Here is a 15,573-nt window from a genome sequence, read left to right as displayed (position 1 = left end):
AGTTCAGTGGAGTATTAGGATACAAGATAAACATACAAAAATCAGTTGGCTTTCTCTACACCAACAAAAAGAACATCCAAGAGGAAATCACTAAATCAATGCCATTTACAGTAGCCCCCAAGAAGATAAAACACTTAGGAATAAATCTTACCAGAGATGTAAAAGACTTATACAAAGAAAACTACAAGACACTACTGCAAGAAACCAAAAGGGGCCTACATAAGTGGAAAAACATACCTTGCTCATGGATAGGAAGAATCGACATTGTAAAAACTGTCTATTCTACCAAAAGTGATCTATAGATACAATGCAATTCTGATCCAAATTCCAATGACATTTTTTAATGAGATAGAGAAACAAATCTCCAACTTCATATGGAAGGGAAAGAGGCCCCGGACAAATAAGGCATTACTGAAAAAGAACGAAGTGGGAGGCCTCACTCTACCTGATTTTAGAACCTAATATACCACCACAGTAGTCAAAACAGCCTGGTATCAGTACAACAGATACATAGACCAATGGAACAGAATTGAGAATCCAGACATAAATCCATCCACATATGAGCAGCTGATATTTCACAAAGGCCCAAATTCTGTTATGTGGGAAAAGACAGTCTGTTTAACAAACGGTGCTGGCATAACTGGATATTCATCTGCAAAAAAATGAAACAAGACCCATACCTCACACCATGCACAAAAACTAACTCAAGATGGATTAAAGATCTAAATATAAAATCTAAAACAACAAAGATCATAGAAGAAAAAATAGAAACAATATTAGGAGCCTTAACACGGCATAAACAGCACACAAAACATTACTAGTAATGCACAAACACCTAAGAGAAACTACATAGCTGGGAGCTCCTAAAAATCAAACACCTATTCTCATCCAAAGACTTCACCAAAAGAGTAAAAAGATTACCTACAGATAAGGAAAAAGTTTTTAGCTGTGACATTTCTGATCACCACCTAATCTCCAAAGTCTACACGATACTGCAAAAACGCAACTACAGAAGTGCAAATTAAAACTACGATGAGATTCCATCTCACTCCAACAAGGCTGGCATTAATCAAAAAAACACAAAATAATAAATGTTATAGGGATTGCAGAGGGATTGGAACTCTTATACACTGCTGGTGGGAATGTAAAATGGTACAACCACTTTGGAAATCTATCTGGCATTTTCTTAAAAAGTTAGAAATAGAACTACCATACAACCCAGAAATCCCACTCCTCAGAATATACCCTAGAGAAATAAGAGCCTTTACACGAACAGATATATGCACACCCATGTTTATTGCAGCACTGTTTACAACAGCAAAAAGCTGGAAGCAACCAAGGTGTCTATCAATAGATGAATGGTTAAATAAATTATGGTACATTCACACAACGGAATACTACGCATCGATAAAGAACAGTGACCAATCTGTGAAACATTTCATAACATGGAGGAACCTGGAAGGCATTATGCTGAGTGAAATTAGTCAAATGCAAAAGGACAAAACTGTATAAGACCACTATTATAAGTTCTTGAGAAATAGTATAAACTGAGAAGAACACATTCTTTTGTGGTTACGAGAGGGGGGAGGGAGGTAGGGTGGGAGAGGGTTATTTACTGATTAGTTAGTAGATAAGAACTACTTTAGGTGAAGGGAAGGACAATACTCAATACAGGGAAGGTCAGCTCAGCTGGACTAGACCAAAAGCAAAGAAGTTTCCGGGATAAACTGAATACTTCAAAGGTCAGCGGAGTAAGGGCGGGGGTTTGGGGACTATGGCTTAAGGGGACTTCTAAGTCAATTGGCATAATAAACTCTATTAGGATAACATTCTGCATCCCACTTAGAAGTGTGGCCTCTGGGAACTTCAATGCTAACGAGTGGCCATCTGAGATGCATCAATTGGTCTCAACCCATCTGGATCAAAGGAGAATGAAGAACACCAAGGTCACACAATAACTATGAGCCCGAGACAGAAAGGACCACATGAACTAGAGACTTACATCATCCTGAGACCAGAAGAACTAGATGGTGCCCAGCCACAACCGATGACTGCCCTGACAGGGAACACAACAGAGAACTCCTGAGGGAGCAGGAGAACAGTGGGATGCAGACCCCAAATTCTCATAAAAAGACCAGACTTAATGGTCTGACTGAGTCTAGAAGAATCCTGGCAGTCACGGTCCCCAAACCTTCTGTTGGCCCAGGACAGGAACCATTCCAGAAGACTACTCATCAGACATGCAAGGGACTGGACAATGGGCTGGAGAGAGATGCTGATGAAGAGTGAGCTACTTGTATCAGGTGGACACTTGAGACTGTATTGGCATCTCCTGTCTGGAGGGGAGATGGGAGGGTAGAGAGGGTTAGAAACTGGCAAAAGGGTCACTAAAGGAGAGACTAGAAGAAGGGAGCGGGCTGAGTCATTAGGAGGACAGTAAATGGGAGTATGAGCAAGGTGTATATAAGCTTACATGTGACAGGCTGACTTGATTTGTAAACTTTCACTTAAAGCACAATAAAAATTATTAAAAAAAAAAAAACCTACAGATTAGGGAAAAAAAAAAAAAACGCGACAAAAAAACAACCCAATTAAAAAATGGGCAAAAGACAGGAACAGACACTTCACTAAAGAAGACATTCAGGTAGCTAAGAGATACATCAGGAAACACTCATGGTCATTAGCTATAAGAGAAATGAAAATCAAAACTACAATGAGATTCCACCTCACTCCAACAAGGCTGGCATTAATCCAAAAAACACAAAATAATAAATGTTGGACAGGTTGTGCAGAGACTGGAAGACTTATACACGCTGGTGGGAATGTAAAATGGTACAACCACTTTGGAAATCGATTTGGCATTTCCTTAAAAAGCTAGAAATAGAACTACCAAACGATCCAGCAATCTCATTCCTTGGAATATATCCTAGAGAAGTAAGAACCTTTACAGGAACAGATATATGCACAACCATGTTCATTGTAGCACTGTTTACAATAGCAAAAAGATGGAAGCAACCAAGGTGCCCATCAATGGATGAATGGATACATAAATTTTGGTATATTCACACAATTGAATACTTGTTCTTGTTGTTAGGTGCCCTCGAGTAGGTTCCGACTTGTAGCGACCCTATGCACAACAGGATGAAACACTGCCTGGTCATGAGCCATCCTTACAATCGTTGTTATGCTTGAGCTCATTTTTGCAGCCACTGTCAATCCACCTCGTTGAGGGTCTTCCTCTTTTCCGCTGACCCTGTACTCTGCCAAGCATGATGTCTTTCTCCAGGGACTGATCCCTCCTGACAACAAGTCCAAAGTACATAAGACACAGTTTCGTCATCCTTGCCTCTAAGGAGCATTCTGGTCGCACTTCTTCCAAGACAGATTCGTTCGTTCTTTTGGCAGTCCATGGTATATTCAATATTCTTCGCCGACACCACAATTCAAAAGCGTCAACTCTTTAGTCTTCCTTATTCACTGTCCAGCTTTCACATGCATATGATGTGATTGAAAATACCACGGCTTGGGTGAGGCACACCTTAGTCTTCAGGGTGACATCTTTGCTCTTCAACACTTTGAAGAGGTTCTTTGCAGCTGATTTGCCCAATGCAATGCGTCTTTTGATTTCTTGACTGCTGCTTCCATGGCTGTTGATTGTGGATCCAAGTAGAATGAAATCCTTGACAACTTCAATCTTTTCTCTGTCACAATGTTGCTCATTGGTCCAGTTGTGAGGATTGTTTTCTTTATGTTGAGGTGCAATCCATACTGAAGGCTGTGGTCTCTGATCTTCATTAGTAAGTGCTTCAGGTCCTCTTCACTTTCAGCAAGCAAGGTCGTCTCATCTGCATAACGCAGTTTGTTAATGAGTCTTCCTTCAATCCTGATGCCCCGTTGTACTTCATATAGTCCAGCTTCTCGTATTATTTTTTCAGCATACAGATTAAATAGGTATGGTGAAAGAATACAACCCTGACGCTCACCTTTCCTGACTTTAAACCAATCAGTATCCCCTTGTTGTGTCCGAACAACTGCCTCTTGGTCTATGTAAAGGTTTCTCATGAGCACAAATAAGTTTTCCAGAATTCCCATTCTTCGCAATATCATCTATAGTTTGTTATGATCCACACAGTCGAATGCCTTTGCATAGTCAGTAAAACACAGGTAAACATCCTTCTGGTATTCTCTGCTTTCAGCCAGGATCCATCTGACATCAGCAATAATATCCCTGCTTCTACGTCCTCTTCTGAAACTGGCCTGAATTTCTGGCAGTTCCCTGTCCATATACTCCTGCAGCCATTTTTGAATGATCTTCAGCAAAATTTTGCTTGTGTGTGATATTAATGATATTGTTCTATAATTTCCACATTCGGTTGGATCACCTTTCTTGGGAATAGGCATAAATATGGATCTCTTTCAGTCAGTTGGCCGGGAAGCTGTCTTCCATATTTCTTGGCAAAGACGAGTGAGCACCTCCAGCGCTGCATCTGTCTGTTGAAACATCTCAATTGATATTCCATCAGTTCCTGGAGCCTTCTTTTTCGCCAATGCCTTCAGAGCAGCTTGGACTTCTTCCTTCAGTACCATCGGTTCCTGATCATATGCCACCTCTTGAAATGGTTGAACATCGACTAATTTTTTTTGGTATAATGACTCTGCGTATTCCTTCCATCTTCTTTTGATGCTTCCTGCATCATTTAATATTTTCTCCGTGGAATCCTTCACTATTGCAACTCAAGGCTTGAATTTTTTCTTCAGTTCTTTCAGCTTGAGAAACGCCGAGCGTGTTCTTCCCTTTTGGTTTTCTATCTCCAGCTCTTTGCACATGTCATTATAATACTTTACTCTGTCTTCTCAAGAGGCCCTTTTAAATCTTCTGTTCAGTTCTTTTACGTCATCAATTCTTCCTTTTGTTTTAGCTGCTCAATGCTCAATAGCAAGTTTCAGAGTCTGCTCTGACATCCATCTTGGTCTTTTTTTTCCTTTCTGTCTTTTCAGTGACCTCTTGCTTTCTTCATGGATGATGTCCTTGATGTCATTCGACAATTTGTCTGGTCTTCGGTCACTAGTGTTCAATGCATCAAATCTGTTCTTCAGATGGTCTCTAAATTCAGGTGGGATATACTCAAGGTCATATTTTGACTCTCGTGGACTTGCTCTGATTTTCTTCAGTTTCAGCTTGAACTTGCATATGAGCTATTGATGGTCTGTTCCACAGTCAGCCCCTGCCCTTATTCTGACTGATGAGATTGAGCTTTTCCATAATCTCTTTCCACAGAAGTAGTCAATTTGATTTCTGTGTGTTTCATCTGGTGAGGTCCATGTGTACAGTCGCCGTTTATGTTGGTGAAAGAAGGTATTTGCAATGAAAAAGTCATTGGTCTTCCAAAATTCTATCATTTGATCTCCGGCATTGTTTCTATCACCAAGGCCATATTTTCCAACTATCGGTCCTTCTTCTTTGTTTCCAACTTTCACGGTCCAATCAGCAGTAATTATCAATGCATCTTGATTGCGTGTTCGATCAACTTCAGACTGCAGCAGCTGATAAAAATCTTCTATTTCTTCATCTTTGGCCCTAGCGGTTGGTGCGTAAATTTGAATAATAGTCATATTAACTGGTCTTCCTTGTAGGCACATGGATATTATCCTATCACTGACAGCGTTGTGCTTCAGGATAGATCTTGAAACGTTCTTTTTAATGATGAATGCAACACCATTCCTCTTCGAGTTGTCATTCCCAGCATAGTAGACTATATGATTGTCTGATTCAAAATGGCCAATACCAATCCATTTCAGCTCACTAATGCCTAGGATATCGATGTTTATGTGTTCCATTTCGTTTTTGACGATTTCCAATTTTCCTAGATTCATACTTTGTACATTCCAGGTTCCGATTATTAATGGATGCTTGCAGTCATTTCTTCTCGTTTTGAGTCGTGCCACATCAGCACATAAAGGTCCCAAAAGCTTTACTCCATCCACATCATTAAGGTCGACTCTACTTTGAGGAGGCAGCTCTTCTTCAGTCATCTTTTAAGTGCCTTCCAACCTGGGGGGCTCATCTTCCAGCACTATGTCAGACAACGTTCTGCTGCTATTCATAAGGTTTTCACTGGCTAATGCTTTTCAGAAGTACACTGCCAGGTCCTTCTTCCTAGTCTGTCTTAGTCTGGAAGCTCAGCTGAAACCTGTCCTTCATGGATGACCCTGCTGGTATCTGAATACTGGTGGCATAGCTTCCAGCATCACAGCAACACACAAGCCCAAGCAGTACGACAAACTGACAGACCTGTGGGGGAATGGAATTCTACACATCGATAAAGAACAGTGATGAATCTGTGAAACACTTCATAGCATGGAGGAATCTGGAAGGCATTATGCTGAGAGAAATCAGTTGCTTAAGGACAAATATTGTATAAGACCACTATTACAAGAACTCGAGAAATAGTTTTAAACAGAGAAGAAAATATTCTCGGATGGTTACGAGACGGGGGACGGAGGGAGGGAGGGAGAGGGATATTCAGTAATTAGATAGTAGATAACATCTATTTTAGGTGAAGGAAAAGACTACACACAGTACAGGAGAAGTCAACACAACTGAACTAAACCAAAAGCAAAGGAGTTTCCTGAATAAACTGAAGGCTTCGAAGGCCAGAATAGCAGGGGTGGGGGTTTGGGGACCATGGTTTCAGGGGACATCTAAGTCAATTGGCATAATAAAATCTATTAAGAAAACATTCTGCATCCCACTTTGGAGAGTGGCCTCTGGGGTCTTAAACACTAGCAAGTGGCCATCTAAGATGCATCAATTGGTCTCAACCCACCTGGAGCAAAGAAGAATGAAAAACACCAAAGACAGAAGGTAATTATGAGCCCAAGAGACAGAAAGAGCCACATAAACCAGAGACTACATCAGCCTGAGAGCAGAAGAACTAGATGACTGCCCTGACAGGAAACACAACAGAGAACCCCTGAGGGAGCAGGAGAGCAGTGGGATGCAGACCTCAAATTCTCATAAAAAGACCAGACTTAATGGTCTGACCAAGACTAGAAGGACCCCAGTGGTCCTGGTCCCCAGACCTTCTGTTAGCCCAAGACAGGAACCATTTCCAAAGCCAACTCTTCAGACAGGGATTGGACTGGACAATGGGATAGAAAATGATACTGGTGAAGAATGACCTTCTTGGATCAAGTAGACACATGAGACTGTGTTGGCATCTCCTGTCTGGAGGGGAGATGAGAGGGTAGAGGGGTTCAGAAGCTGTCCAAATGGACATGAAAAAAGAAAGTGGATGGAAATAGTGTGCTGTCTCATTAGGGGGAGAGCAATTAGGGGTATGTGTTGTTTTTTTTGTTTTTTTTTTAGCAAGGTATATATGGAAACCCTGGTGGCAGAGTTGTTAAGTGCTACGGCTGCTAACCCAAAGGCTGTCAGTTCGAATCCACCAGGCACCCCCTGGAAACTCTACGCAACAGTTCTGCCCTGTCCTATAGGGTCACTATGAGCCGGAATAGATTGGACAGCAATGGGTTTTGGTTTTTAACAAGGTATATATAAATTTTTGTATGAAAGACTGACTTGATTTGTAAACTTTCACTTAAAGCACAATAAAATAAAATAAAATAAAAAAACACAACACTAACACCAAATAAAAGGAGCCCTAGTAGCACAGTGGAAACCCTGGTGGCATAGTGGTTAAGTGCTACGGCTGCTAACCTAAAGGTCAGCAGTTGAAATCCACCAGGCGCTCCTTGGAAGCTCTATGGGGCAGTTCTGCTCTGTCCCATAGGGTCACTATGAGTCGGAATCAACTCGGCGGCAACAGGTTTGGTTTGGGTTTGGTTAGTGGCACAGTGGTTAAGCACTTGGCTGCTAACTGAAAGGCCGGCAATTCAAACCCACCAGCTCTGCAGGAGAGAGATGTGGCAGTCTACTTCCATAAAGATTTACAGCCTTGGAAACCCTACGGGACAGTTCTACTCTGTTCTATAGGGTTACTATGAGTTAGAATCAACTGTACAGCAGTGGGTTTGGTTTTTTTTTTTGAACACCAAATAAGATCTGAGTTACTGTTTGCCATTCGTACCAGTAGTAGCTGTGGTAATGGTGGTGGTGGTGGTGGTATTTGTTGTTATTAGTCACTGTCAAATCAGCTCTGATTCATTGAGACCTCATATACAACAGAACAAAATGTTGTCTAGTCTTGTGTCATCCTCAGAATCATCAGCATGTTCAAGTGCACTGTTGTAACTACTGTGCCAGTCCATCTCATCAAGGGTCTCCCAAGTCCACCTTGGCTCTCTGTTTCACCAAACATAATGTCCTCCTCAAGAGACTGATCCCTTCTGATGATATGTCCAAAGCAAGCAAGTCCGACAATGTTCTGTTGTGATCCATAAGTTTTTTATTAGCTAATTTTCAGAAGTAGCTCGCCAGGCCTTTCTTTCTTAGTCTAGAAGCTCTGATGAAATCTGTCCACCATGGGTGACAATGCTAATATTTGAAATACCAGGGGCATAGCTCCCAGCATCATAGCAACACTCAAGCTACCACAGTATGACAAACTGACAGATGGGTAGTAAAAACCAAAACCAAACCAATGCCTTTTACTTAATCAGAGCTCAATATATGTTCCATTCCTACCCATTGCCACCGAGTTGATTCCAAGTTATAGCAACACTACAGGACTTACTTGAACTGCCCCATAGGGTTTCCAAGGAGTGTCTGGTAGATTCGAACTGCCGACCTTTGGGTCAGCAGCCATAGCTCTTAACCTCTATGCCACCGGAGTTTCCAGATGGGTAGTAGCAGTATCTAAAAAAGGCAATGTAATATAGGGAAAGCCTGGGTTTGTTTTAAGTCAGGCAGACCTGAGTTTGAGCCAAAGTTCTTATCCTCCCTAAACATTAGTTACTTCCTCTATATAATACATTTTGCAGAGTTGCTATGATGATTAAATTACATAATATATATAAAAGCCCTAGTATATGCCCCTCAGGTAATAGGAGCTTTGAAATGTATGCCATTATTACTATAGTATTCACCAACAGAATGGTCAAAAAGCTTTGAGGAGGAAAGCACTGACAGTACCAGAATTCTTATTCATGAAGCTTGAGAGTACAGTGAAATTTGAAAGCTAAAGGAATCTCAGTCTATTTATAAGATCATCAAACTATCAAATTTCCTACATTTCTGAAGACAGGTGCATCACGAAACTGGACCAACTGAGCCCACTGCATCTGCTTATCCTCTTGCATTCCCACCTCAGGTAACAGTTAATTCTACCTCCTTGAGCCAGTTTCTCAAATGAAGACCCTCCTCTCTAGCCCCCAGGCTACAGACCCAGATTGGGCTTTCCTCATCTGAAGGGGACATTTATGGTTTTGCCCCTTGACTAGAGATAGCACACCCCCTTCACTTAGAAAACAGCTCATCCCCCACACATCTACATGGCACTACTGGGCCTGTCAATCACAAGCTGGTCCTTTGACCCATGAATTAATACGCAACGCCTACTGGACCAATCAGAGACCTTCCTCAGAATTTTTCAAATTGGAAATCCAGCCTCTTTAAGGAATCTGGAAAATGTGACCAGGAAAGCTAATGACAGCCATGGTTCCAACCTCCTAGGGAAAGCCTTTTTGAAAGATGAAAACTAACCTGATGAAAGACAGAGACAAGTAAATGGGACAGCAGGTCTTCGAGTCCAGCCAGCTGCACTCCTGATCTTCACATTGTTTTGTATCATAATCCATTTTTGCCTAGACCAGTTCAAGTGGAGTTTCTGGCTCTTGAGGAAATTCATATCAACATACAAAGGCAAGAGTGCTGCTATGCCTGGGAGATAACTAGAAACTGCCATTCACTCAGTCACTGCCAGGGTGTTTTCTCTCCACTGTTGCCCATGTAACTCACTAGATCACTTTCATTCTCACCTACTACTCATCAGTGTCTCCAGGTAGATAACTTGGTCACTGAGAACTCCCAAGCATCACACCCAAAGCTCCTTCCACCAGTCAGGGATTAACTCTTCCAGTTCAAGTTTGAAAAGGATTCTGATTAGTTTGGTTTGGGGGAAGTGCCCGCTCCAGGGCCAATCAACTGTGGCCATAATATGACACACCAACATAGCCACTGTACATCTACCACTGTGTCTACCACACCACAGCATTTCATTCAAAGTCCTTCGTATTTTGTCTCCAACATGCCTTTTAAGCTCATCTTTTACCACATACTTACATAAAACCCACCCTTGAGACCCACCATATTACTCAATATTTCAGAAATATACCACACAGTTTCATGGCTCCGTGCTTTGCTCATTTTGTTCCCTCTGCCTCCAATGAACTTCTTTCCCTGTCCTTTCAAAATTCTTGTCTTTAAAAGGGCCAATTGAAAATCCTTTCCCCATTGCCCTCCTCCTCTCAGAATGAGTCTCTTTCTCCTCAGCACTCCTACGCCCTGTTTTGTATTTACTTATGAATATGTTTTATCACCCCAACTGGATTTTAAGCTCTTCAAGGACTCCAGCATATTCATCTTTCTACCCTTTAGTACCTAATTCAATGCCTTGTACTTAATTAGGGCTCAATATATGTTCTATTCCTACCCATTGCCATCAAGGTGATTCCAACTCATAGCAACCCTATAGGACAGAATAGAACTGCCCCATAGAGTTTCCAAGGAGCAGCTGGTGGATTTGAACTGCCGGCCTTTTGGTTAGCAGTCATAGCTCATAAGCACTGTGCCACCACGGCTCCCAATAAATGTTGGCAAATGAAAAATCCTTCAGAAATGTTCACTACGTATCATCATCAACCATTAGTCACTAGTTAACAATACAACACCTCCTCCACCTGGAAGATGACTTTGAAACCTAACTTCTCTAGTCAGTGCATAAGTTTTCTAAAATAGAAAGAACTCACCAAGATATAGTGATATGGCCTGCTCTACTTCTTCTAGACAGTCAAAGTTGGCCTTGAAAAAGGAAATCATCAGCGTTCGTGGCCAAAAAAAATTAAGTATATTCATGCAACGAGTAACATTTTGTCCTGAGCAGGATTCAACGCACTAAAGTGACAAAGGATTTCCACAACACAGCTTTAGACTGCCTATCAGCATAGCAGACTCAATGTTCACAGCATGACAGACATAGGAAGTAGAAGTAAGTATTCCTCAACTTTGCGAATCATTTGTCAAAAGCAGCACTCTGAGATAAACTCCACACACTCAAGTCTGGACTTCCATTCCAATGTAGCTGACCATGTTTGAGAAGAAAACTTCCAGTCGACTTTGAATTGCCAGCAGAATGAGCTCTGAGACTCAGCCTGTTAAAGGAATCTAGAGATTGGTGTTGGATTTCACTTTTGGTCCTGCAGGAATTTCCTCCCAGAGCTAAAGAATAGGAATGTAGCTACAGGCTACAAATATCATAAAAGGCCACTGCTGCTATATTTGATTGACAATAAACCTGAAGAAGACGCCTATGGTCTGAATTTGTACAGCCTTGTACACCCACTCCTCACTTACTGACATGGTTACCTTCCAAAGACCAGGTCATTATGCAAAATCAGCATTATGCAAAAAAGGAGGATGACCACATCAGATCACAAAATGGAAAATGCCTACACCATTACATAACTGCCAAATTACATTATTACATAACTGCCAAACCACTAAGAATCATGGCCCAGTCAAATTGACACATAAACTTAACCATCACAGGCAGCGTTACTCTCATTTTGCAGCCTTCATTACTGCCAGGATTATGTGGCTAATGTGCAAAATAGTGAAATAGTAGTTTTTTACTATTGTTGTGAATGCAAAATGTTGGATATCAAGTTAGCAGCAAAAGGAGGAGCCCTGGTAGTGCAGTGGTTAAAGTGCTCGGCTGCTTACCAAAAGGTTAGCGGTTCAAACCCACCAGCCATCCTGCAGGAGAAAAATGTGGCAACCTGCTTGGCAACCTGACTACGTAAGGATTTACAGACTTGGACACCCTATACGGCAGTTTTACTCTGTCCTATAGGGTCGTCGAGTCAGAATAAATTTGACAGCAATGGATTTATAGCAAAAGGAATTTTCATTAGGTATATACAACTGAAAAGTCCCCTACTTTGCACTAATAGGAGGAAGATAATGAATATTTATTGAGCATTCATTATGTACCAGGTGATTTTGACACGTCATCTCATTTAATCCTCACAGCAATCCTGCCCACTTTTTACAGTACAGTAGCTAATAAGTGGTAAAATCAAACTTGTTGCCATCTAGTCGATTCAGCTAAGATTATACCTATGTCTAGCTAGCTGATCTCCAAATCCACTTTCTTTCCACTATAGCACATTGTTGTTGTTGTTAGGTTTAATTGAGTTGCTTCCAACTCATAGCAACACTATGTACAACAGAACAAAACATTGTCCAGTCCTGTGCCATCCTCACAATCGTTATGCTTGAGCCCACTGTTGCAGCCACTGTATCAATCCATCTCCTTGATAGCTGTGTTCCAAATTTCTTAGCATAAATGAGTGCTTCCAGGGTTGCATTCATTTGTTGAAACATCTCAACTGGTATTCCATCAATTCCTGGAGGCCTGTTTTTCACCAATGCCTTCAGAGCAGCTTGGTCTTATTCCTTCAGTACCATCAGTTCTTGATCATAATCTACCTCCTGAAATGGCTGAATGTTGTCCAGTTCTTTTTGGTACAGTGACTCTGTATTCCTTCCATCTTCTTTTGATGCTTCCTGCTTCGTTCAGTATTTTGTCCATTGAATCCTTCAATATTGCAACTTGAAGTTTGAATTTTTTCTTCAGTTCAGGCTGAGAAATGCTTAGCGTGTTCATCCCTTTTGGTTTTCTAACCACACTACCTCTTCTTTACCTTGTTTTTTGTTTGTTTTATAGTCCTGTCTCATCTTTGAAGAGTTGGCTTAGGGAATGGTTTCATCTCTGGGTACCAGAGTGTCTGGGGGCCACAGTTTGGGGGGTTCCTCCAGCCTCTGTCAGGCCATTAAGTCTGCTCTTTCTAGGTGAATTTGAGTTGTGCTCCACACTTCCCTCCCAGTCCATCCAGGACTCTGTTGTGTTCCCTTTCAGGATGTCATTCATAGTACGTGGGCACCATGTAGTTCTTCTGATCTCAGCCTGGTAGAGTCTGGTTTATGTGGATCTTTACTCTCTTTGAAACCCTAGCAGTGTAGTGGTTAAGAGCTACCGCTGCTAACCAAAAGGTCGGTAGTTTGAACCCACCAGGTGCTCCTTGGAAACCCTATGGAGCAGTTCTACTCTGTCCTATTGGGTCGCTATGAGTTGGAATCAGCTCCATGGCAGCAGGCGGCTTAGTCTCTTGGGCTAGTATTTTCCTTGTGTCTTTGGTGTTCTTCATTATCCTTTGCTCCAGGTGGATGGAACCAATTGATGCATCTTAGATGACCACCCACAAACTTTTAAGACCCCAGATGCCACTCGCCAAAGTGGGATACAAAACATTTTCTTAATAAACTTTGTTATGCCAATTGACCTAGATGTACCCTGAAACTACAGTCCCCAGGCTCCAGTCCCAGCTACTCTGCCCCTCAAAGTGTTTGGATGTATCCAGGAAACGTCTTAGTTTTTGCTTTGGTCCAGTTGTGCTTACTTCTCCTATATTGTATGTTGTCCTTCCCTTCACCAAAGTTGATCCTTATCTACTATCTAATTAGTTTCCTCTCCCTATCTCCCCATCTTTGTAAACATCAAAGAATGCTTTTTTCTGTGTTTAAACCTTGAGTTCTTATAATAGTGGTCTCACACAATATTTGTCCTTTTGTGACTAATTTCACTCAGTAATGCTCTCCAGATTCATCCATGTTGTGAGATGTTTCATGGATTCATCATTGTTCTTTATTATTGTGTAGTATTCCATTGTGTATGTACCTTAATTTGTTTATCCATGCATTTGTTGATGGGCACCTAGGCTGTTTCCATCTTTTTCTATTGTGAACAATGCTGCAATGAACATGGGTATACATATGTCTATTTGTGTGACGCCTCTTATTTCTCTAGGATACATTCCTAGGAGTGAGACTGCTGGATTGTACGGTACTATTCCTAGCTTTTTAAGGAAGTGCCAAATCATCTTCCAGGGTGGTTGTACCATTTTACATTCCCGCCAGCAGTGCATAAGTGTTCCAATCTCTCCACAACCTCTAACATTATTTGGTGTTTTTTGGATTAGCACCATCCTTGTTGGGGTGAGAAACTATCTCACCGTAGTTTTGATTTGCATTTCTCTAAAGGCTGTAGGGTCCACTATGAGTTGTAATCCACTAGGCAGCAGCAGGTCTGGTTTTCAGTTTTTTAATGGCTAATGATCGTGAGCATTTCCTCATGTGTCTGTTAGCCGCCTGAATGTCTTCTTTGGTGAAGTGTCTGTTCATATCCTTTGCCCATTTTTTAATTGGATTATTTGTCTTTTTGTTGTAGAGGTGGTGGATTTTCCTGTAGATTTTAGAGATTAGACCTTTGTCAGATTTGTCATAGCCAAAAATTTTTTCCCAGTCTGCAGGTTCTCTTTTTACTCTCTTGGTGAAGTCTTTTGATGAGCATAAGTGTTTGATTTTTAGGAGTTTCCAGTTATCTAGTTTCTCTTCTGGTGTTTGTGCATTTTTAGTTATGGTTTGTATTCTATTTATGCCTTGTAGTTTTTTATTGTCCCTGTTTTTCCTTCCATGATCTTTATCATTTTATTCTTTACTTTGTTTTGATAAATATGTTTTAAAAATTCAACAAACTAGATGCAATATGGTAGATTGTATGTGAAACAGAAAAAGGACATTAGTAGAAAAACCGGTAAAACCAGAATAAAGTCTAGAGTTTAACTAATAGTATTATACCAATGTTAATTTATTTTGACAAATGTTCCATAGTAATGAAAGATGTTATCATTAGAGGAGACTGGGTGAAAGGTATGTAGATTTCTTTGTACTTTACTATCTTTGTAATTTTTCTGTAAATCTAAAATTATTCCAAAATAAAAAGTACGCCTTTAAAAATTCAAGGAAGTCACAAATCTCAGTTATTGTCCTGAAGCTCGATACCTAACTGGGTATTTCCAATAAGGCAGAAACATGGTCTTTTCTATGATTAAGAATTTTAAATCTACCAGAGATACCACTGCTGGCTTCCCTGCATTAGGACAGTACAAAAGCAAGTTAAATTTAATATCAAATGACATATTGGTTGGCCAGCAATAAAATGCAAACTGTCCACAAAAAAGAAAACCTCATCAAGCTGATCATGACAGCAGGTGACCTAAACAGCTGCTTTCTAATATGCCAAAGTAGGCAGCTATGAATAGTTGGGAAGCAGAAACGTCAGAAGTTTACCCTGAAGTAAAGGTTAGGACGATGTCCTTCAAACGCTGGATTTTAAGAAAGAACAACAGTAGGCAGGCCCAACTAGCCCATGGTAATCAGAGAAGCAGAGATGGGTTCATCCTTATTTGAGTTAAGACCTCATGCAAACATGAAGGAAAGGACATAACTGCAAAAAGCGGCTGACTCCACCCCCAGGCACTTCTGTCTCAAAC

Source organism: Elephas maximus, chromosome 10, assembly GCF_024166365.1.
Source record: "Elephas maximus indicus isolate mEleMax1 chromosome 10, mEleMax1 primary haplotype, whole genome shotgun sequence".
Taxonomy (NCBI): domain Eukaryota; kingdom Metazoa; phylum Chordata; class Mammalia; order Proboscidea; family Elephantidae; genus Elephas; species Elephas maximus.
The sequence above is the reverse complement of the archived record's forward strand: the minus strand, read 5'-3'. Positions refer to the sequence as shown.